Source organism: Capra hircus, chromosome 14 (genome assembly GCF_001704415.2).
Source record: "Capra hircus breed San Clemente chromosome 14, ASM170441v1, whole genome shotgun sequence".
Lineage (NCBI taxonomy): Eukaryota > Metazoa > Chordata > Mammalia > Artiodactyla > Bovidae > Capra > Capra hircus.
Genome location: NC_030821.1, coordinates 66,204,068 through 66,227,424, shown reverse-complemented (window position 1 = coordinate 66,227,424; position 23,357 = coordinate 66,204,068).

The following is a 23,357-nucleotide window of genomic DNA, read 5'->3' as shown; positions in this document are numbered from 1 at the left end:
AGTAACCATGAAGGCTCTGCCTGTTAGAATCTGTGAGGATGGACCATGAGAGGGTTCCTGGAAAAACAGCAAAGAGAGTTTTGCAGCTGACCATCAAATGCTGTCAAGATTTTAGACTCTAAAAATAAGAAGCAAGCAACCACTCTCTTTCCTAAATCCATTTCTCCAGGAGGTGGCTTTTGTAGTGAGCTAAATGGTAGCCTCCAAAAAGATGTGTCTGTGTCCTGATCCCCAGAACCTGTGAATATTACCTCATATGGCAAAATAAACGAGAAGGAAATGGCAACGCACTCCAGTATTCTTGCCTGGAGAATCCCAGGGACAGAGGAGTCTAGTGGGTTGCCGTCTATGGGGTCACACAGAGCTGGACACAACTGAAGCAACTTAGCAGCAGCAGCAGCATGGCAAAATAATGATATTGTTGTTGTTCAGGTGCTAAGTCACGTCTGACTCTTTGTGACCCCATGGACTGCAGCACCCCAGGCTTCTCTGTCTTTCACTGTCTCTCAAAGTTTGCTCAAGCTCATGTCCATGCAGGGGGCCTGGATTTGATCCTTGGTCAGGGAACTAAATCTCACACGCTGCAACTAAGAATTTGCATGCCACAACTAAAGATCCCACATGCCACAGTGAAGACCCAGCACAGCCAAATAAATATTAAAAGAAAAATTTCCACTGGGGAAATGTTACAAATTTGATTATGTACTTGTAGGAGTGTAGGTGTTGGCATCTGAGTTTATAGGCATTTTTTCCTGAGCCAACACGGCCCTTATGCCCAAGGAAGAAAACATAAGTCCATCTTGGCAGAAAAGTGTCCAAGTTCAATGTAAAGATTTGCACCTTGCCACAGAGGTGATGGCTGACAATGAATCAGCACAATGCCTTAGTTTGAGCTCTACAGTTTTATCCTAATATTAATCAGGCAAACGTGTCCTGAAGACAAAGTGGCAGGTGTCTGGACAAGGAAGGGTATGACAACCAAGGATTCACTTTGCTACTTGGTCTTTTGTTTTGGCCAATGTTCCGGAATGCCTTAGGAAACTGTCGGAATCAAGACTAGCATCAGCACGATGGCAGAGCCTACGCAGCGAACCCCCGGGACCGCGTTCGTGGTGACTGAACTCGTTATTGTGAAGGAGTCGGATACTAACAAGCAGGTAGATGGCAGTCGAATCTGGGTACCAATCACATTTCATCTTCCTGTATTTGAATCTGGGCCCAGGCAGGAATATGATCACAGCTCTAGCAATAGTAAGAGCTTCAAATATGTGGGTGATCCCAAGAGGTTAGAATTAACATTTAAAACTGAGGCAGGAAAAAAAAGGCTTAGCTGATGATGCTAATAATGGACAGTATGATAAATGCTGATTTTTCTATCTTATGATGTTTTAAAAAAGGCTTCTTACATCAAAGTTCATCAGCATGGTATTCATTGCAAAGGACGTTTTTGGAGTACTGATGTACACTGGCTAACCAGCATATATTGTACGCCTGCTGGGAGCTAGATCTGGGGGAGGGGAACAGACTAGAGAGATGAGAAAGTTGTAGTAAGTGCCCTGAAAAATGTCAGTCATTCAACTGATGGACCATTGGGTGAGACAGGCCTGGAGAAGTGGATATAATACAGGGGTTGTTGTGGTCAGACATTGACTCATTGGAGTAAACAAAGGGCTCTGGAAACAAAGAAGGAATCCAGCTGTGTATATGATACATAGCACAGTGTAAGGAACATTACCTTTGGGGCCAAATAGATGATGTTAGGAATCCTACATCTACCACCCACTGATGTCTTCACCTTGGCAAGTCAGCCTGACCTCCCTAAGCCTCAGTTTGCCCACCCCTGAAATGGAGTATTATATTGATCAGCAGAGTCTTAGTGAGAAATGGATGAAATAAAATGTGTACAGAGTCTAATGACATAGCACATAGTTGGTGCTCAAAAAATGATAGAAAATGTTAATATAGACTAAAAAAAATTTTATTTATTTAGCTTCATCAGGCTTAGCTTCCCCTTGGCATATGGGATCTTAGTTCCCTGATCAGGAATTGAACTCTCATCCCCTGCACTGGAAGATGGATTCTTAACCATGGGGCCACCAGGGGAGTCTCTAATATAAATTCTTAAGTAGGGTTATTGCTCTACTATAACTTCTTTTCTCTTTCTAATAAAAAGTCACTATGTCCTGGGCTATCTTAGAACTTCTCCAAAAAGAAGTTCTGATGTGAGTATTTGTGCCTCAGTAAACTGGATGGACAACTCTATACCACACAATGCAGTGGGTGATGACTCATGAGCTGAGATACTGGACCTGGGAAAGGATCCTAAGTTTCTGAATAAACAGTGGATGGAAGGAAAACAGATTGGGTCTCTGGGCGGGAGAATTAGGGGAGAGGCTCTAATGAAGGGGCTGCAGGCAACCTCAGAGACCATCTCATTGTGCCTCCTTGTAGTACAGTAGAGGATCCTGAAACCCAAAGAGAATGAGAAACGATTCTGAGACTCAAAGGCAGAGCTGATGCTGCAACCCGGTCCGTGGATTCTGTTTTTCCCTTTCCTGTTCCCCATTTCCTGGAGTCCCTGAAAGCAGATGGCAGTGATGATTCATTATCATTGAGCTTAGAAAATCAGAATAGATTTAACTTCTGAGCTCAGCTTCTCTGCTTAGCTATGAGAAACCACTACTTACATTCCACTGGGGAACAGTTCTGTAGCCGTAACAGTGCACTTGTTCGGACCCATGGCAAGAGTGCCTGGTTCAATGTGTTTGCTGGAGCATCTTGAATGGGTTCTAATTGGCTGGCTAGTTGATTGACTGAGCTCTGTCTCTGAACTCTGACTGAACAAAATGATGTTCCAATGTCAGAAATGTTGTGGTATAATTTGGAGAAAGAAATTAAAAATCATAGATGTAGACAGATGTTGGAATACAATTATCACACAAAAACTGCCTATCTAAACCTATTGTTTGAGAGAACCCAAAAGAGATGCCCTTCACCAAGCCTTGGGTAATATGCTGGAGAAGAGAGAACCAGCATCTTTGAAAAGTGCTTGAGTTGCTATTCGTGAAGACCAGGGCTGATGATAGAAGGCGCTGCAGTTGGTGAGCCTTCTTGATTTCACTGAGACGTTGTGGGACGGTGGTCACAGCTGTATTCAGTCACTGGAGGCATTGGCTGTACACAGTGAGCCTTGCAGAGATGCTGGCCCCAATGGTCTGAACATGAATCAGCATGGTATCTAATCTCACAATGCTTCAGTTTCTTTTTTTTGTAAAATAAAGCCACATCTCTCTAATTTGTTGAAAAATGATATATACAATGTACTTACCTAGCGCCTGGCTCATAACAACTTCTAGATAAGTGATAGCTGTTATTTGTAATTATGGGATTCTCAGTTCAGTCGTGTCTGATTCTTTGTGATCCCATGGACTGCAGCACGCCAGGCTTCCCTGTCCATTACCAGCTCCCGGAGTTTACTCAAACTCACGTCCATTGAGTCAGTGGTGCCATCCAACCATCTCATCCTCTGTCATCCCCTTCTCCTCCCACCTTCAATCTTTCCCAGGGTCAGGGTCTTTTCAAATGAGTCAGTTCTTCGCATCAGGTGGCCAAAGTATTGGAGTTTCAGCTTTAGCATCAGTCCTTCTAATGAATATTCAGGACTGATTACCTTTAGGGTAGACTGGTTGGATCCCCTTGCTATGGGATTCTAGTGGCGGAATATTAAGGAAATATATTTGTTGTTGTTTTAGTCGCTAAGTTGTGTCTGACTCTTTGCTACCCCATGACACTAGCCCCGCCAGGCTCCTCTGTCCATGGGATTTTCCAGGCAAGAATACTGGAGTGGGTTGCCATTTCCTTCTCCAGGGGCTCCTCCCTACCCAGGGATCAAACCTGTGTCTCCCGCTTGGCAGACAGACTCTTTACCACTGAGCTATTACAAGTAATATTAAGGAAATAAAGGGAAACTCATTTTCCCTTTCCCTTCAGACCCTCCCATCCCCTCTCTCTACTTGTCTTCTGAGAGGAGGAACCTCTCGGGTTCTTTTTAAATACCCCTTTAAAGATTATCTAGGATAACCTCCTGATTTTAAAGTCAGCTGACATCCAACAGTTGAAATTCCCCTTTGCCAAGAAGCCTATGGAATCGTAGTCAGACATCCTGGGATTAGGCATGGACATTGGAGGGGGAGGCACTATTGTATCACCCGCACCAATTAGGTGTATTACTTGAGTCAAGTTACTTATCTTGCCTAAAGTCTCCTTTCCTCATGTGTACAGTAGGAATAAGTATCCACATGTTGCTGAGGTGCTCTAAGAATTAAATGAAACAACTACACATTGAGTACTTAGAACCATACCTTCTTCCTTCTTCTCCAGGCTGCTCAGTTGTGTCTGACTCTTTGCTGCCCCATGGACTATAGAGTCCATAGAAATGTCCAGGCCAGAGTACTGGAGTGGGTAGCCTTTCCCTTCTCCAGGGGATCTTCCCAACCCAGGGATAGAACCCAGGTCTCCTGCAACGCAGGCAGTTGTTTCCCAGCTGAGCCACAAGGGAAGCCCATGCCTCTGCACATAGTAAATATTCAGTCTTTGTTGCGTACTCTTTCCTTCCTCTAATTTCAACAAGTAGCCAGCGTAGAATTCCAAGGCCTATATCCTGAACCTTAATGTCCTTAACTGATGCCGACAGTGATGTCCCGGGACATCGAGGCCTCTTCTCAGTCTGCCTTGTGCAGAGTCACGGGTTCCTCTCCAGCACTCTGGGCTACCCCCACACACCATCCTCGAGGTTTTTGGCACTCAGCAGTGATTGTTCTGGGAAGGAAGTGCTCTTCTGGTGTCCCCTGGGGGGACAAATGAATCACTGAGTGTGGGCCTGGCAAATGGTTTATTCTTCTAAGAACAGCGACAGATATCCAAGAGGAAAGAGCACTGAGAGCCCAGAGACCTGCTCTGAACACAAATGAAAATAAAAGTGATATTTACTATTCCAGGTGCCCTCACACTTCTGATGTCACTTAAGCCTCATAGTTGGGGGAATGGGTGAGGGGAGCCCCCAGCACGAGGCCACTGGGGAAACTGAGGGATGGAGATTAATGACTTGGCTCCTGTGACACTGCATCCCAGAGCCTGAATCCCAACTTCTCTCTGCGCCCTTGCCTTGGTCTCCTTTCCACCAACAGAATGCAGGAAGGGGAGTGAGTGGCCTCATTTGAGTCTCATCTCCTTCTCTGGTTTGCCTTCTCCTTGGCTCCTACATCCAACAAGGAGGCTCAGCACAGAGCACTTCTGACCACACACCTGGGCAGGGTCCATTCACCAGGGCTCTGAAGCCTGCCAGTTCAGTTCAGTCGCTCAGTCGTGTCCAACTCTTTGCGACCCCATGAATCGCAGCACACCAGGCCTCCCTGTCCATCACCAACTCCCGGAGTTCACTCAGACTCACGTCCATCGAGTCCGTGATGCCATCCAGCCATCTCATCCTCTGTCGTCCCCTTCTCCTCCTGCCCCCAATCCCTCCCAGCATCAGAGTCTTTTCCAATGAGTCAACTCTGCACATCAGGTGGCCAAAGTACTGGAGCTTCAGCTTTAGCATCATTCCTTCCAAAGAAATCCCAGGGCTGATCTCCTTCAGAATGGACTGGTTGGATCTCCTTGCAGTCCAAGGGACTCTCAAGAGTCTTCTCCAACACCACAGTTCAAACGCATCAGTTCTTCGGTGCTCAGCCTTCTTCACAGTCCAACTCTCACATCCATACATGACCACAGGAAAAACCATAGCCTTGACTGGACGGACCTTAGTCGGCAAAGTAATGTCTCTGCTTTTGAATATGCTATCTAGGTTGGTCATAACTTTTCTTCCAAGGAGTAAGTGTCTTTTAATTTCATGGCTGCAGTCACCATCTGCAGTGATTTTGGAGCCCCCCAAAATTAAGTCTGACACTGTTTCCACTGTTTCTCCACCTATTTCCCATGAAGTGATGGAACTGGATGCCATGATCTTAGTTTTCTGAATGTTGAGCTTTAAGCCAACTTTTTCACTCTCCACTTTCACTTTCATCAAGAGGCTTTTTAGTTCCTCTTCACTTTCTGCCATAAGGGTGGTGTCAACTGCATATCTGAGGTTATTGATATTTCTCCTGGCAATCTTGATTCCAGCTTGATGCCTGCCAACTACTCCATTAAAGAACTTTCTGCCATATTACACTCAGTCTTACACTGTTGGCTGTCCTGCATTTGATGCCGTTTCCTCCTAATTCCATGCGTGTAACTGAATTCGTGAAAAGAGGAAAGAGGAGCAGGCAATTGTCTATTCAGTGATTCTCACCTGAGGCAGAATCCTCTCCCGCGCCCAGATACTATGTGAACATCGTGTGGGCCATTCTGGTGTATTACGGTGGCCTGGCTCTGTGGGTGGGGAGGCTGATCATTGTGCAATGTGTGGGGAACTCACTCACTGCACATGAAAACGGAGAACTGACTCACCCCAAATGCCAATCACGCCCCCCACAGAGAAACTCAGCTCTAAATGGATAATCAGCTCTTGTGAGATTATGACTCTATCCAACGATCCTTGTGGTTTATCTTGTAACTCTCCCTTGGATGAAAGGTAAAGAGGAGCTTTTTTTTTCATGAAATGATCAATTCCACAGCTCATTAGTAGGTAGCAAATGGTGTAGTAGGCAGAGCCAGGGCTGGGGGTTCAGGGGGAAACAATGATCAACAGCACAGGTTTTGAAGCTGCCCACGTTGACACTGTGGCTGCAGCATTCACTAGCTCTGTGATCTTGGCAGGCTAGTTAGTCTCTTTGTACCTTAGGTTTTACTGTTTATAAAGTGAGTAACAACAAGCTGCCTGGTTTTGCTGTGCCTGGCACATTGTGAATCTGCCAAATGTTGTAAAAGTGAAGTTGCTCAGTCGTGTCTGACTCTTTGCAACCCCATGGACTGTAGCCCACCAGGTTCCTCCGTCCATGGCATTTTCCATTCAAGAGTACCGGAGTGGGTTGCCATTTCCTTCTCCAGGGTATCTTCTGGACCCAGGGATCAAACCTAGGTCTCCCTAATTGCAGGCAGACGCTTTACCATCTGAGCCACTAGGGAAGCTATCTACCAAATGTTAGGTACTGTTATTAGAATCACTACCATCTTTCAGACCTTGGGCATGACACTTCTTGGCTCTGTGTGTCTGTTTCTTCAAAAGCAAGTGGGGATAATACTGACTTCAAAGTGTTTTTGTAACATCAAACGGGAAAACATGTGTAAAGAGCCCAGTACAATGCATGTGGTGCTCATGAAAACCCCATGAAGGTACTATCCCCATTTTACAGGTGAGGAAACTGAGTCACAAAGAAGGTATAACTTGGCTAAAGACACAACCACTCATAAGTAGGAGAGCTGATATTTGTGCCAAGGTTTCCTGGCTCTAGAGCCAGCATTTCCAGCCATTCCAACCATTAGCTGCTTTTCATTAGGAAGTAACTAGAACAATGCTCAGCCATCTGTGAGCCTCACCGGCTGGCAGAGAGACAGGTTTGACCTTCAGCTGTGCTTTCCACTGGCAGTGGCAGAACTCTCAGGCTCTTGTCCCAGAGAGACTGCCCTGTATGTGGGGTGGCTGGAAATCAGGAAACCTGGAATGGTCCTTGCTCTGTTGTTGCCCTGGCAACCACAGGAGGTAGTGCAATAGCTCAGGGCTTCGGTTTCCCTCAGGGCAAGGAGAGAAGAATCCAGAGATGTTACAGTGACAGTGGAAGGCTGATGAAGGCACATGCCTCTGTATACCACTGTCTCTGTTAGCGCGAGCATCCCTCTGGGATGGTGTCATAATTGGATTTGCAACAGAGCCAGTTTGGGGCAAAGCCCCTGGGTTCCCCTTGGACTATGGACAAACAGGAGTGAGTTTCTACAATAATGATGAAAGTGAAAGTGAAGTCGCTCAGTCACGTCCGACTCTCCATAGACTGTAGCCTACCCAGGCTTCTCTGTCCATGGGATTTTCCAGGCAAAATACTGGAGTGGGTTGCCATTGACTTCTCCAGATCTTCCTGACCCAGGGATTGAACCTGGGTCTCCCACATTGTAGACAGACGCTTTACTGTCTGAGCCAACAGGGAAGTCACACACAATAACAATAACAATGAGAATCGGTGTAATTCAGGGCACCCTCCTGAGGACCAGGCAGCAGAGGATGAGTGTATGAAAAGGCTCAGGAGAGAGCCACCATCCATTAAACATCTGCCATGTGCCACAAAGTGTGTGGTCCTGGTCTCAGTCAAACCATGATGACCCACCACGTTGGGAAGTCATGAGGGACAGTGGTTATTGGATTAAGGCCACTTATGACCATGTCCTAGAGCCAGATAGATGTGGGGCCAGGTCCCAGCTCTGATACTTCCAAAGAGCTGAATACCTTCCAACACAAAGCCTAATCTCATGGTGCCTCAGCATCTTCTTTTGTCAGATAAAGCCACATTCCCTCCACAATTGCTGGGAGCTGATACGTGTAAAGTGCTCACCACTTTAGTGTAATTACAGAATTCTAGAAGCGGAACATTAAGGAGTGAAGAGAGGCTTATTTTTCATTTTCCTTCAGTCTGTGCCATCCCCCGTCCTAAGTACCAGTTTTATGCATCACTTCAAGCCCAGGACTGTGCCCCAGGTTACAGGGACTTGCCCTTAGAATACTGGCGATGACAAAGTCCTGAGGCCAGACCCTTTTGCTCCTGTGGCAGAGTCTCTGGACCAGATGGGAGGTTTCCATGACAAAGTGGAATTGGGCAGAAGGCAAAGAAGGAGGAACTCCCCCCGCCCCCGAGGGTCAGCTTGTTCAGCCGCAGACGTGGTTCTCAGAACCACCTGGAAGCCTGGCTAGGACACATGGCTGGGCCCCACCCCAGCCCTTCTGTTTCAGGAGATCTGGGGAGGGGTCAGAAAATTTGCATTTCTAACAAGTTCTGGAGCTTTTGCTCTTCTCACTAATTACTTGGAAGGATAGTAAATGCACATTCCTGAAGTGGTGTGATGGCCAAAAGATGCTGATGCTACAAGTTGAGGACCACAGTTGGAGCATCGCTGAGCTAAAGAAACAGGGCAGACAGACCTGGATGTTTCCAGTGAATTTCTCTTTAATGAAGAGTGTTTTCACTTATTTGTTTGTCTTCTCTGAGTCACCTAATGAATCTTCATGGGCCCTGCTACTAAATGCCACTGTTGAGCAGCCTGAATTGAGAGTGGGGTAGGAAATAGCCTTTGAAACACAGCCTTGTCTGGAGTCAGGCAGGGCAGGGGACTTGGGGTCCCTCAGGATGTGGGTTCCTTGTTTACACACCTTTAGGGCTGTTCCCGGAAAAGGCGATGGCACCCCACTCCATTACTCTTGCCTGGAAAATCCCAAGGATGGAGGAGCCTGGTAGGCTGCTCCATGGGGTCGCTAAGGGTCGGACACGACTGAGCAACTTCACTTTCACTTTTCACTTTCATGCATTGGAGAAGGAATTGGCAACCCACTCCAGTGTTCTTGCCTGGAGAATCCCAGGGATGGCGGAGCCTGGTGGGCTGCCGTCTATGGGGTTGCACAGAGTCGGACACGACTGAAGCGACTTAGCAGCAGCAGCAGCAGCAGCAGGGCTGTTCCTGCCTGCAGCATGTCACCCTCCAGGAGCCAGGCAGGGTTTTCTTCCCTGTTGGGCTGACTCTCCTCCTGGAGCAGAGACAGGGCCTCGGGCAATCACTGACAACCTGGGGTAACCAGACACTGGACTCAAACAGAGCCCTTGAAGGATGGACCACACTTTTTTCCCATGGTGGCTGTGGGTAGGACAGGATGACCTGGGCCTGCTGTGTGAAAGAACACATGAGGTTTGGATGGAGGCAGCTTGGTGATTCTGCCAGGTCGCTCAGGTCCCTTGGATCTGCTTATGTTCCCCGTGGATGGCATTTGATGGCACTTGCCAACTCAGTGTCAGATGTCAACCTTGCTCTGATTTTCCATTCCTCTGTCACCTCCTGTCCCAGGCCCAACCACTGACATAGCTTGGCACTTCTGGGTCTCTTCCATAAAGATGGCTGTAAGCCCATGACCCCCCAACCCCATCACTCTGGCCTGTACATCAATCAGTGTATGAAGACTATGGTGTTTTTCCATATACTTTGGCCGCCTTATTATAGACATTAAGCCATTTCAGCAATAGAGATTCATTTCACGAGAGAATTTTGTGACATTCCAGTAAATGTGAGGCACTGGGAAAGATTGCCATCATGAGAAACAAGAGTTACGGCAGGCCCCTCTGAAGTCCTGGACACAGTCCTGCCATCAGCCAGAACAATCAGGCTCTGCATCTGGCAGAATTCTGTTCTGCAGAATCACAGATAAGCTGTTCCCATTTTTATTTCAGTGCTGCAGAGAAATGACAAAATCCAAGACCAGAGTTTGCGCGAACTAAATAGAGTTGAAAAAGATCTGAGAGTTCATAAGGTCTGCTGCTGCTGCTAAGTCGCTTCAGTCGTGTCCAACTCTGTGTGACCCCATAGACGGCAGCCCATCAGGCTCCCCCGTCCCTGGGATTCTCCAGGCAAGAACACTGGAGTGGGTTGCCATTTCCTTCTCCATCATAAGGTCTAAGGGTGGCAAATTAATGGTATTTCATGTTGATTGTGATTGAAGGAGGGTCCCTGAATGACACTCTGCATTCAGTTTGAGCCCAAGGGAAAATGGTGCCCTGGTCAATAGTCACTGCTGTCTGGGACAGAGGATGGGATGGTGCCCATTTGTGGATCACACATTGGCATCGCTGACCCAGCTCAGTTCTCTTCATTTATGGAACAGAAATCTAAGTTCCAATGAAATGGAAGGACCTCCCCCAGTTCACATAACTTGTCAGCGCTGGGTTCAAGAAGACGATCCAGGTTTTTAACATTAATTCTATGCTTTTCCATTCACAAGAAGAGGCTTTGGAAAGAGATAAGCCCAAGTTTTCAAATCTCTAACCCATTGTTTACCAGCTGTGTGACCTTGGGCAAGTCACTTAACATCTCTGTGCTTCCATTTCCTCCTTTGCAAATGGGATAATTAATTCTCCCATGTTATTATTGGGAGAATCAAACGTGACAATGGTATGTGTAGCTCAGGGCCTCATGGGTAAATGTTTAATTTCTCTCCTTTTCCCAGCAGAAAATGATATGCATTATTAAGATAACCTGCTTGGTAGCAATTTGCACACCATGGCAATGATTTAATTGTATAATTGCACATCTGGTTTGTTCCCTTGTGAAGTCAGGATTTGGGAGCAGATTCCTATCACGATTCCTCCAGATTTAAATTGCTCTGACTGTAAATACAGAAAGGATTTTTCTTTGTTTCTATGAGCTGGTGTTTGGTAAATGAGCCCTGGAGTATTCTCCAGAGTCAGACCAAGGTCTTTCCAGGTGAAAATGCCATTTATGATCCCTTCTCTGTCGTACGACTCATGGCCTGAGACTTTGGTACGTCACACTCCATTGTAGTAATGGTTTTTCTTTGCTGTTGCCTGCTGTGGACGTGTGCCTTGCAAGGGCAGGAATTACTCTGAGTCATCGCAGAGTCCCAGCACCCCACACAGGGCCTGGGTGCTCCCGCCCATGGTGGCTGGCTTCATCTTTAGGGGCTGAGAACAGCGGTCCCAGGCTTTGCCATGGCTAGGGCTTAGGACTTGGAAAGCCCAGAACTGGGTTCATCTGGAACTCTGGGACCGTAGCCCAGTCTCTTCCCCTCACAGCCTCTTGACTTTTCCATGCATGAAATGGAGAAGCTGTGCTCGGTGACCCTTCTGTCCTTGAGGCAGGGGCTAAACAGGAAATCAAGTCAGGGAGCTGGATGGTGCCACACACACTGGTATGAACAGCTGTACCTCCTCTGAAAGCCATTTCGGGTTAACCAGAGCATTCTGCCCCTAGGAGGAAGGGCGGGAGGGAGGTGGGGAGGAGAAATAGGCTCCAAAGAACTGGGCTCAAGTGAGATTTATAAATAGGAACATGGAAACTCACAGAAGAAGCCAAGCAAGGCAAAGGAGAATGGGTAGGTCTCAGCAAGAGCATTCTAAGATGTAAATAACTAACGAGAGAAGCCAGATTTCTTGAAGATGCTTTGAGGGCCATTATGTAACTGTCTCCTCAGACTAGGGTCACAGAAGCAGTTTGCAGCTGAGAAATACCGCCAGGGATGAAAGAAAGCCCTGATCCTTACCCTGCACATTCATATATTCAGGTAAAAGCCCTTCTTCATTGCCTCGTGTATACCTGACGGTGCTAGGTGCAGGGAAACCATCCTGACTAAGACATCCTGTTTCCAGGAAGTCAGAATTTAACGAGGGAGACAGACACATGCGTAGCTAGGAGAGGCAGTTGTAATGATCGCTGTGCCGTGGCATACACTGCTTGGCGTTCTATCATGTTTCTCATGGTGGCCACCCATTGTTCTGTCTGCCTGGAACTCTTCTGCTTTTCCTTGGCGTTGCATCCTCCTTCTTTGAAGGGTATTGTCCCCCATTCTGTCATAGTGTGAATAAGAGTGTATGTTTCCATCTCTCTAGCCTTAGTGATGGTCGGGGGAGATGCACACGTGACTCAGGTCAGGACGATCAGAGTCCTTCCCTGGAAGTTTTCTAACTGGAGCTCAGAGAAAAAAGCTCCTTTTCTCTCTGGAAGTGAAGCTATGATGGGGGAGGGGAGTTGTCTTGGGCTGCAGAGAAAAGTTTCCTGCTTCAGAAAGGCTGGCAGTTAGAATCAAAGTGATAGGGAAAAGCTGAGAGAAGATACACACACACACACACACACACACACACACACAGAGGGAGAGAATGAGAGAGAGAGGTGGGTAGCTGAGCATGTTTGAGTCCCTGGTTTCAGCTTTCGTCCTATTTCTCCAGGGGTTTAGAAACACCCGCTAATCACTTCCCTTTTGGGTTTCAGCTCAAATTTGGTTTCTGTCACTTATAATCAAGGGTCCTGACTAACACACACCTCGTCCCCACTCCCAGGGAGAAAGGCAAGGGAACTGGCATTAAATATGGGGAGGGAGGTGGGAGGGGGGTTCAGAATTGGGAACACGTATATACCCATGGCGGATTCATGTTGATGTATGGCAAAACCAATACAGTATTATAAAGTAATTAGCCTCCAATTAAAATAAATAAATTTAAATTTAAAAAAATCAATGATAGGGCAAACACTATTCTAGACACTTTGCAAACCATCGCACTTAATTCTCCAAATAGCCTGTAAGGTAGGGCTCCATCGCCATATTCTATAGCTAAAGAGAGAGGCTAAATAAGTTGCTCAAAGTCACAGAGCAAATAAGTAAAACTGAATAATGCAAAGCACTGTGCTACGGTCGCAATCCAGCAAATGCTTTTTTCTGATTCAGGTAGTTATAAGATTAAACACACAGTCACAAAAAATATTTATGCACTTTGGTAGGATTTTTGAATAAGGGGGAATAGGGTGGAGTAAAGTATGGGCTTAAGTGCTGCAGGCTGAGAAGGGAGGTTGATAACAGGCGGAAAGAACAGGGGCTCAGAAGTGTGTTGGCCAGGAGCGTGGAGACCATCTGGGGGGTGGGGCATGACAGTAGACGAGGTTGGGATGCTGGTGGCCCACCTTGACCTGGCCCGTGAGCAGGAGAAGTGTTTGAGGGAACGTCAGGGTTGATGCGCCAGGACTTGCTCGAGGATTAGACATGGAGCGGAAGAGGAATCAAAGGTGGCTTCCCAGTTCAGAGAAGCAAGGAGGGACCTCTCCCTGCCTTGGCTGACATGGTGGGACAGAAAAGGGGACTCGCGCCAGGAGTGCTGCAGTCATTTTGCTGTAGGGAAGAGTGAGCTGAAAGGAGTAAAGAAAGTGTGAGATTATTCTTGGCATTCTGATTGCTGGTTGGGGGTGCGTCCAGGTGCAGCAGGGATAACAAAAGGAAATGCAGCAAAATCTGTCTTGAAAATGGGATTCCTTGGCCGGTTGGAAGGCCCTGTCCCAAGAGCAATGGCTGGTTCAATAGTGCCCATGAGACCTGTCCCAGAGCACAGTGCTTTGTCCACATCTTCGGCACTTGGTCTTTTTTTAAGGAGGAAGGGAAAGAGGGAGAGAAAAATATTTTAATTTTCAAAACTATGCCCCAGTCAGCCAGCATCCTACCCAGGAAACTCCACAATTAATAGGAAAGTAAACTGCTAGGTCTCCTGGCTCAGGACCTTCTGAAAGCTTGTTATTGCTATTCAGTTGTTGCTAAGTCGTGTCCAGCTCTTTGTGACCCCATGGACTGCAGCACTCCAAGCTTCCCTGTCCTTCACTCTCTCCTGGAGTTTGCTATATTAGTTCAGAAATCCATTAACTATGAGTTTATTTCACTGCCTTCAACAAATAAGGTTTTCCGAGGTGGCTCAGCTAGTAAAGAACTCACCTGCCAAGGCAGGAGACGCAGGTTCAATCCCTGGGTTAGAAAGAGCCCCTGGAAAAGGAAATAGCAACTCACTCCAGTATTCTTGCCTCGAGAATCCCATGGGCAAAGAAGCCTGGCAGGGCTACAGTACGTGGGGTTGCAAAAGAGTTGGAACAACTGAGCTGGCACGCACCAACTAATAACAGAAAATACTTCACTTGTCTCCAGATTCTTCTCTGTCATGGCCTCAGTCAAACTGTAAAAGGCCTTCTCACTTAGTGATAATGACGTGAAAAGAATATAGAAATAGAAAAAGAGTTTCATTATATAGAAAAAGAGTTCTAAGATAAAAAAGTTAGATTTTAATAGTTAAGATAGGATTTTAAATTTTTTTAGTTTTTAAAATTTATTAAGATGGGATTTTTAAAATGAACCTATCTAAACCTATAAGATAATAATGTACAATAGGAAGCAATAAATGTGGAGTTACAATTGCAGAGTCTCACCAAAGTTTGACATTTTTGGACCAAGAATATGTTTTTATTTTTCAGTGTATAATTAGCCTATGCTTGCTAGTATACTACATCGTGACTAGAAAAAATTTTTGCAACTTCAAATTATTCAGTAGAGTTATGACACTAAAATTAGAAAATACAGATCAGTGAAAGAGAAAATGAAAACTACTCAAGGAATTAAAATATTTATAAAATGCTTCATTTAAATGTAAAAACTAAGATCTCCTGCCATCCAAAAAATCTACACGAGTAACATTTGTGTACTGCCTGCTGAATATTTTTTCTCTACATATATTGGTATTACCCAGATGAGATGATGGTATTTGACAAAGACCCATGATGCCAATCTTCTGAGTTGTAACCATAGAAAAATATTAATATACACATAAAGGATGAGGCCAGACATTACAAGCTTTCATTACACTGAAACATTTTCTCCAAGTCCTGTGAGGACCTGGTGATCTGGCCTGGGAGAATGGAGGCTGCCTTTTATCCAGGTTACATGAATTCCAGGTGATGGACATAAGAGGTGGTAGGCTGAGAGTACACCACGGTCCTTCCCCTGCGTCACAGCCATACCTGAGCACTCGGTGACTTGCTACTTCAGTGGTAGAAAGTGTGTTCAAACACATGTGCACAAGACAGACCAGAGCTGTCAGAATCTCATCACCCCAGACCTGTCTAGAGAGGGGGCCTCTCTCAGAGGGAACACACCTCACTCTTGTTACAGCAAGTCTGGAGAGAACCCCCCAAAGACTGAATCCAAGATGGGCAACACATATGTCTGCAAAAGGAGAGGGTCAGGCCATTTGACAGAAATCATCTTTTTCTTGGGTCATTTAACCGGAGGATGGTGGAATAACTACTGTTGGCCACAGCCTCTTGGACCACAAAGGTGGCAATAATCAATGACAGAGTTATTGGAAAGACTGTTCACATTCTGATCAAAGGGTTGGGGAGGGGGGTGGGATGTTGGCAGGGGGAGATGGATGGGCTTGGGGGTGTTCTCTGAGGGTCCTCCAGTACTTTTGGCCAATCCCTTTGAAGAGCAGGACTTCCATCACTTAAACTAGTGTTTCTGGGGTAGAGGATGTATTCTCCTGGTTCTGTTCATTGATGATTTCAAGGCAAGTCATGAAACCACATCAGCTCAGAGTGAGGGAACAATTCTCCTTCCAGTTTTCTTTCAGCCTTTCCAATTATATCAAGAGAAAGCAGTCCTTAGCAGTGTCTTCAGCAAGCAATACTATTTAGTTAGAATATGATTAGATTGCTCTGTTTTCATAGTCATCATTTTGAGTGACCCTCGGTTGTTGCAAGAATTACAATAACACAGAAAGTTCTTCCCAATAGTAGTTTTCCATTTATGATAGTTACATACAGTTTTCTTTTGAAATGAACTTAAGTTAAAAAGTGACTAGATTTAAAGAAAGCTATTGAGTAAATAATAATGTGGCTGGCATCCAAGTACGACAAAAACTTGGAAGTTGAAGATGAGGAGAGACTGTGGAGGGAAAGAATTTGCATGAGGCGAGGATGTACGAGCTAGGGATTCTCTAATAAGGAAAGACCATTGTTGTCCATCTCCCAAGCTGATTTCTCCAGAAAGAAAGTTATGCACATGAGGGCCAGGTTTCCACGTCTGGGGGATGGAAGAGACACGTCTCTCTGATTCTCAGGCACTGTGAGGCAGGACAGAAATGTTGGGTGTTGGAAGTGGAATGAGAAAAGGGAGCTGGGCTGGCTGGCAGGGAGGGAGTGGCAGTGTTTGTGACGCCTCCCTGGGAAGATACAGAACATGGAGGGAGTGCCTCCTGGGGTTTGGGTCCTTCCGTTTGTTCTCAGGACGGGAGACAAAATCTCCTGGAGGACTGGTGGTGCGTTCTGCCACGCTTTACCGTGATATCATCATAGGCAAAATGTCAAGCCTGTGAGCCCGAGCATTGAAGAGGGACTAAGCCTCCGTGATAAGTTACTGAGAGAAGGAATAAACACCCTGAGTTTCTACTTACACTGTCCTCACATTCTCTCTCTGGAGTCCTTGCTGCTGGCTGGAGAAGCTATTACTGGAGTAAAAAATGAGTTTGTTTTTTCTTTCTTCCTCTTTTTTTTTTTTTGCCACACAGCGTGGCATGTGGATCTCAGTTCCCCAACCGGGGACTGAACCTGTGCCTCCTGCATTGGAAGCATACTAGCATTGTAAGCACTAGACCACCAGGGAAGTCCCAAACCTGAGTTTTCACTTGAAGATTTGTCTACTGTGAATATAACCCCCGGTGGGCGGGGGGCGGAAAAAAAAAACCAGAGCAGGAAACAGCAGCTCAGCAACAGCTGTGACATTTCAGTTTGACCAGAAAAACTTCAGGTTAACTTAAAAAATAAAAAACCTTCATAATTTTAAAATTATGTTCACAAACATTAGCTCACATTTCTGAAAAGCACTTCCAGCAGTGCCTGAGGCATATTCAACATCGCAGAGATGTTAGCTTTGCTGCTGTTGTTATTGTAATTTTCACTCACTGTGAGAGGTAGACAAGTCAGTGGCCAATACTGGAGTCATTTCACGGACAAAGAAAGAAACTCAGAGAGAAAACGTCGCTTGTCTAGGTCTGTACGGTAAGTGAATGGCAGAGTCAGGACTGAAAGGCAGGTTTTCAGGCTATAAACTTCAGCTCTCAAAAAATGAGAAAACGCCTCTGTATACAAAGGGCTCACATGTGTGACTTCATTTCTTACCTCACTGCCCTCTTGGGCAGGTAGCAGTGAGACAGTGGAAGAACCAGCCATGGATATAAATCCAAGTTCTGTTGCTTATCAGCCCTGTGACCTTAAGCTGGTTTCTTAGCCTCTTTGGGCCTCAAGACTTCCATTGGTAGATGCGCTGTAAGAGAGGATTGAGGGAGATATTTTGATGTAAGTCTAACACTTAGCACAGGACGGCAGCTGTTATCATCACCATGTGGTCCTTTTTCAGAAGAGAAAACAGGCTCGGAGAACACATGTGACTTGCTCAGGTTCTTGGGTTTCCCAGTTCCAAGTTCAGGTTCGCTGCATGATTCTGCCTCACTCTTGATGCTGTTAAAAATATTATTGGAACTAGGAGTTGGAGGAAAAGAAAAGTGGTGTGAACCTGCTTAAAGCTGAAAGCCCTCTGGCGAGAAGCAAGAGGATGACAGTATTGAACTGATCAGAAAGATCTGACTGCAAGAATGTTTTAAACTCCCATTTTTCTAAGTATCTTCTTCTTAAACAAGATAATGCAATGAATCAATAATAATAAGTTCTTTTTCCTCAGCCCAGGTCCCAGAAGTAAATAAACTAACCAGAAGAGAGCCTTTGCTTCTGATGCTACAGCCTTGGGGGAAATAGACCAATGAGCATCAAGCACTAATTTTGATGGCTAGGAGGGATGGGAGAAAAGACAGTCTGAGACTTTGCTACCCAAATTCTAATCCTGTGACCAGTAGTGTGGATATCAACTGAGAGTTTGTCAGAAATGCAGAATCTCAGACCCCAGTGCAGATCTATTGAATCTGAATCTGCCATAATATTGATGTATGGTTTCTACTCCTGGAACATTTAAAGTAATCAGTCTGGAGTGTTGTCTGGACATTAGGATTTTCAAAGCTCCCCACCTGATTCTAAGGGGATGAGCAGGGAGAAGAGGCAATCAATCTGCAGTTGACCTACGGTTTTCCTGTTGAGATAACAACTTCAGACAACCTGGGGGCTCTGGTTTTAATTGGAGACACTCAGTCCAGTCCAGCACTAGTCCATCAGAGCCACTAAAGTGCCTCTGCCACTAGCCACAGACATTTTGCTCGTTGCCATAAACCATGGGCAGAGATGAGGAGCAGACACATGAGCACTGGGACTTCCTTCTGCTTCTGCCATTGCCCGCTATACCCTGTCAATAGGGCCAGTCTCTTATTTTTAAAAGCTTCCTATTGAGGTCTTGGTTTGGTTGACCCACGGGGTGTATCAGTCAGGATTTAGAGAAATCTCAGGCTCAGAGCTTATGAAACTACAAATCCTTCAAGAAGCGGTCAAAGGAAAGGATACTTTCTGTCAACCACACTCTATTGCGGATTAGTTTTCTCTTCTCTTCCTGGGGTTGGTTTGCTTATAAGTTGAACAAGGAAACATTGGCCCCTGGAGAGAGAGATAGATCTCAGTAAATGAAGTTAAAGTGTAAATAAAATGAAAAAAACAGAGAAAGTCAGGTTCCAACCAAGTATTTGCTCCTGGAGACATTGGAGGATGGCCAACCTAAATGTTTATTCAGGAGAGACCACTGCTCTAAGGGCTTTGCAAAGTAAACGGTATCCTCATAATAGCCCTATAATGTAGGAACTGCTGCTATACGCACTTTACAGAGATGATCACTGAGGCTCAGAGGAGTTCAGGTGGCTGAGCTAGTAAGAGCTGGAGCTGACCTTCCAATCCAGGCCTCCTACTGACTCCCAAGCCCATTCCCTCCTCTAGACACACTTTCCACTAAGAAGTAGCACATGAGGATCCTAAGATGGGATCATTTTAATTCTGTAAAAAATGGAGGGATCATCTGTCAAAGAGACCAAGTGAGAAGAGCTACATAAGGAATAATATGGAAGCTTCCCTGGTGGCTCAGTGGTAAAGAATCTGCCTGCCAATGCAGGAGACATGGGTTCGATCCCTTCAGTGCCTGGGTCAGGGAGATCCTCTGGAATAGGAAATGGCAACTCACTCCAGATTTCTTGCCTGGGAAATCCCATGGGCTGTGGAGCCTGGCGGGCTACAGTGCATGGGGTCGCAAAGTCAGAACAACAACAATACGGAAGCAGTATTCTGCCCAAGCAGCATTTAAAAGAGAATGAACTGCCTCTTAATTACTTATTTTCTATTGAAGTATGGTTGATTTACAATATCATATTAGTTTCAGGTGTACAACATAGAGACTCAACGGTTTTATAGTTTATACTCCATCTAAAGTTGTTACAAAATAATGGGTCTATTTCCCTCTGCTGCAACTTCAACTTAGATCTTAGTTTTCTTATGGGTATAAGGAAATGTCCTTGTGGTCACCAATTTAGTCTGATTTCATTGTAAGAGTGCTGTGAAGTCTTAAGTTCCTGAGAACAAACACTCCATTGCTTTTTGCCATCAACTAGTAACTGCTATGAATATCAAGTAGACATTCGGTAGCAAAAATATTCAGGTAATTGTCTGTTGCATGCATTTTTAAAAAGTTTTAGATGAAGATCATTTTTAAAGTCTTATTGAATTTGTTACAATATTGCTTCTGTTTTATGCTTTGGTTTTTTGGCGCTGAGATATACGGGATCTGCAGATGGTGACTGCAGCCATGAAATTAAAAGACGCTTACTCCTTGGAAGGAAAGTTATGACCAACCTAGATAGCATATTGAAAAGCAGAGACATTACTTTGCTGACTAAGGTCTGTCTAGTCAAGGCTATGGTTTTTCCTGTGGTCATGTATGGATGTGAGAGTTGGACTGTGAAGAAGGCTGAGCACCGAAGAACTGATGCGTTTGAACTGTGGTGTTGGAGAAGACTCTTGAGTCCCTTGGACTGCAAAGAGATCCAACCAGTCCATTCTGAAGATCAACCCTGGGATTTCTTTGGAAAGAATGATGCTAAAGTTGAAACTCCAGTACTTTGGCCACCTGATGTGCAGAGTTGACTCATTGGAAAAGGCTCTGATGCTGGGAGGGATTGGGGGCAGGAGGAGAAGGGGATGAAAGAGGATGAGATGGCTGGATGGCATCACTGACTCAATGGACGTGAGTCTGAGTGAACTCTGGGAGTTGGTGATTGACAGGAGGCCTGGCATGCTGCGATTCATGGGGTCGCAAAGAGTCGGACATGACTGAGCTACTGAACTGAACTGATACGGGATCTTAGGTCCCTGACCAGGGATTGAATTCTTGCCCTCTGCATTGCGAAGCTGAGCCTTAACCACTGGATCGCAAGGGAAGTCCCAGCATGTATCTTTTGCAAGATTATTCAATCAGCATTCACTGAGTTGATGCTTTTGTCACACCTTATATTTTGTTTGTTATGGACATGCTCTAATAAGAGGAATGAGCACAGTGTTCAATTTCATTTCATTTTACTCTATTTTATTTGACCTAGTCATGTGGCTTGCAGGATCTTAGTTCCCTGACCAGTGACTGAACCCAGGCCCTCGGCAGTGAAAGCTAGGAGTGTTAAACAATGGAACACCAGGGAATTCCAAGTGTTCCATTTTAGAGATGACAACATTGAAGTTCAATGAAGACCTGAATATTCTCAATTTAAGGGTCCTTTACTGTGTAATAAGCCCTGGAAATCAAACTAGGGGTATCCCAGCCCAGTCAGTCCAAGACCACTGAGGCAACCCTATTGTCCGACACAGTCAATGTTAACTGGCCCATGAGGATGAGGCAGGTCACACACCACAGGGCCCATGGCGTTTCTTGCCAAAGAAAGAAAGGATAGAGATATTGTAGGATTGGAGGAAGTGTGGAGTGTAGGTAAAACTTACAGCTGACCCTTGAACAACATGGGTTTAAACTTTGAGGGTTCACTTAAATGTGAGTTTCTTAAATAAACGCACACAGTTCTACAAGATCAGTGGTTGACTGAATCCATGAATGTGGGACTGTGAATACAGCGCAGTGACTAAGGTTAGACCTACGTAGTCTTGACTGTATGGGGTTGGCATCCTTAGTTCTGATGTGGTTCAAGGGTCAACTGTATATGAAACAAAGCTCAAAGTAAAGCAGCTCTGTGGATGCAGGGTCAACATCAGTTCTGGATGCAAAGCGGATGAGGACACCCTCACAACAAAGTCCACTAGGCATGGACTGGTGTCTAGAAAACCTCATCAGATACTCTGTACCTGGGCTGGAAAGGAAGTCTCTTTCTCGGGGTCAAAGTGATTTAGATTCTCCAAGCAAGGGTGGGGCATTTCATTCTCGCTAATATAACTTCAAACAATCAAGTTTCTGATAGTCAGTGATTTTGCAGTTCAGGGTAAGAAAGTAAGCCATCACAGAGAATGGGGATGTTATGACACTTTGAGGGTTATCTCAGCAGCAGCCTGTTCTGAGCAGAAATATTGTCACCTAGTCACTCAGCATGCATGTGTGTGTGCTAAGTCACTTCAGTCATGTCTGACTCTTTGTGACTCCATGGACTGAAGCCCACCAGGCTCCTCTGTCCATGGGATTCTCCAGGCAAGTAGAGTGGGTTGCCATTTCCTCCTCCAGGGGATCTTCCTAACCCAGGGATTGAACCCACGCCTCTTCATCTCCTGCACTGGCAGGCGGGTTCTTTACCACTAGCCCCACTGGGAAGCACAGTCACTCAGCAGTTGATTTCTTCTGTCTGTTATTTTACTATTTGATCTGTATGATCTGCATCTAGAGTTATTATCTGTCTTTTTTATCTTATTTGTGTCTAGTCTGATGAACAGCCAGGCAGATTTTTTACTTTCTTATTCTGGGCTAATTTTTATTTTCTCAGGGTTTGTGAGTATATTAGCTTCCTGTAGCTGCTATAACAAGCACCACAGATTGGGTAGCTTAAAACAATAGAATTTTTTTCTCTCACAGCTCTAGAGGCTAGAAGTCCAGGATCAGGACTTTGGCAGGACTGGTTCCTTCTTAGGGTTCTGGAGAACCTGTCCCCTACCTCTCCCGTGGCTGCTGGCAATCCTTAGCCTTCCTTGGCTTGTAGTCGCAATTACCACCCTCATCTTACATGGCCTCCTCCGTATGTATCTGTCTTCACAGGGCTGTTTTCTGTTTTCTGAAGGACACCAGTCATATTACATTAAGGGCCCAACCTATTCTAGTGTGATTTCATCTCAGCTCATTCTGAGGTATTGTAGTTTTCGGATGTCAATGTATCTTGTTTTTTTTTTTTTTTGAAGACACAATTCAACTCATAACAAAGAACATAACAAACTTGTTCCTGAGTCAGGGCCTAATGAGAATTCATGCCTCACCATGACTCAAGTGTGGCACGCAGATTAGCAGTTTCAGCATCACCTGGAGCTTGCTGGAAATGCAGAATCTGGGACACCACTCCAGGTGGAAGCACCAGAATCTATGTTTCAACACTATCCCCAGGTGATTGGTTTGCACATTAAAGTCTGAGAAGCAATGCAGTCAGAGATGGCGCCTGAGCAATCCTGCAGACGTGCACAGTGATGTCAACATGGCCGGCTCTGAGTCTGTGTTGTTAGGAATTAAGATCCTCAACAGTAGCTCTCTCCCAAAGAAACTGCTCTAAACCAGCAACTCAAATGGTGGCAAGGAACTGAAGATGGGGAATGGAAGAGGGGGAAGGCTTTCTGGGGTCTTAGAGCAGGCTGATGGAGAAAGAAGGGGAAGGAGCAGAATGGGGGCTGCCTACACCACAGTTGCTTCCAAACCATGTGTT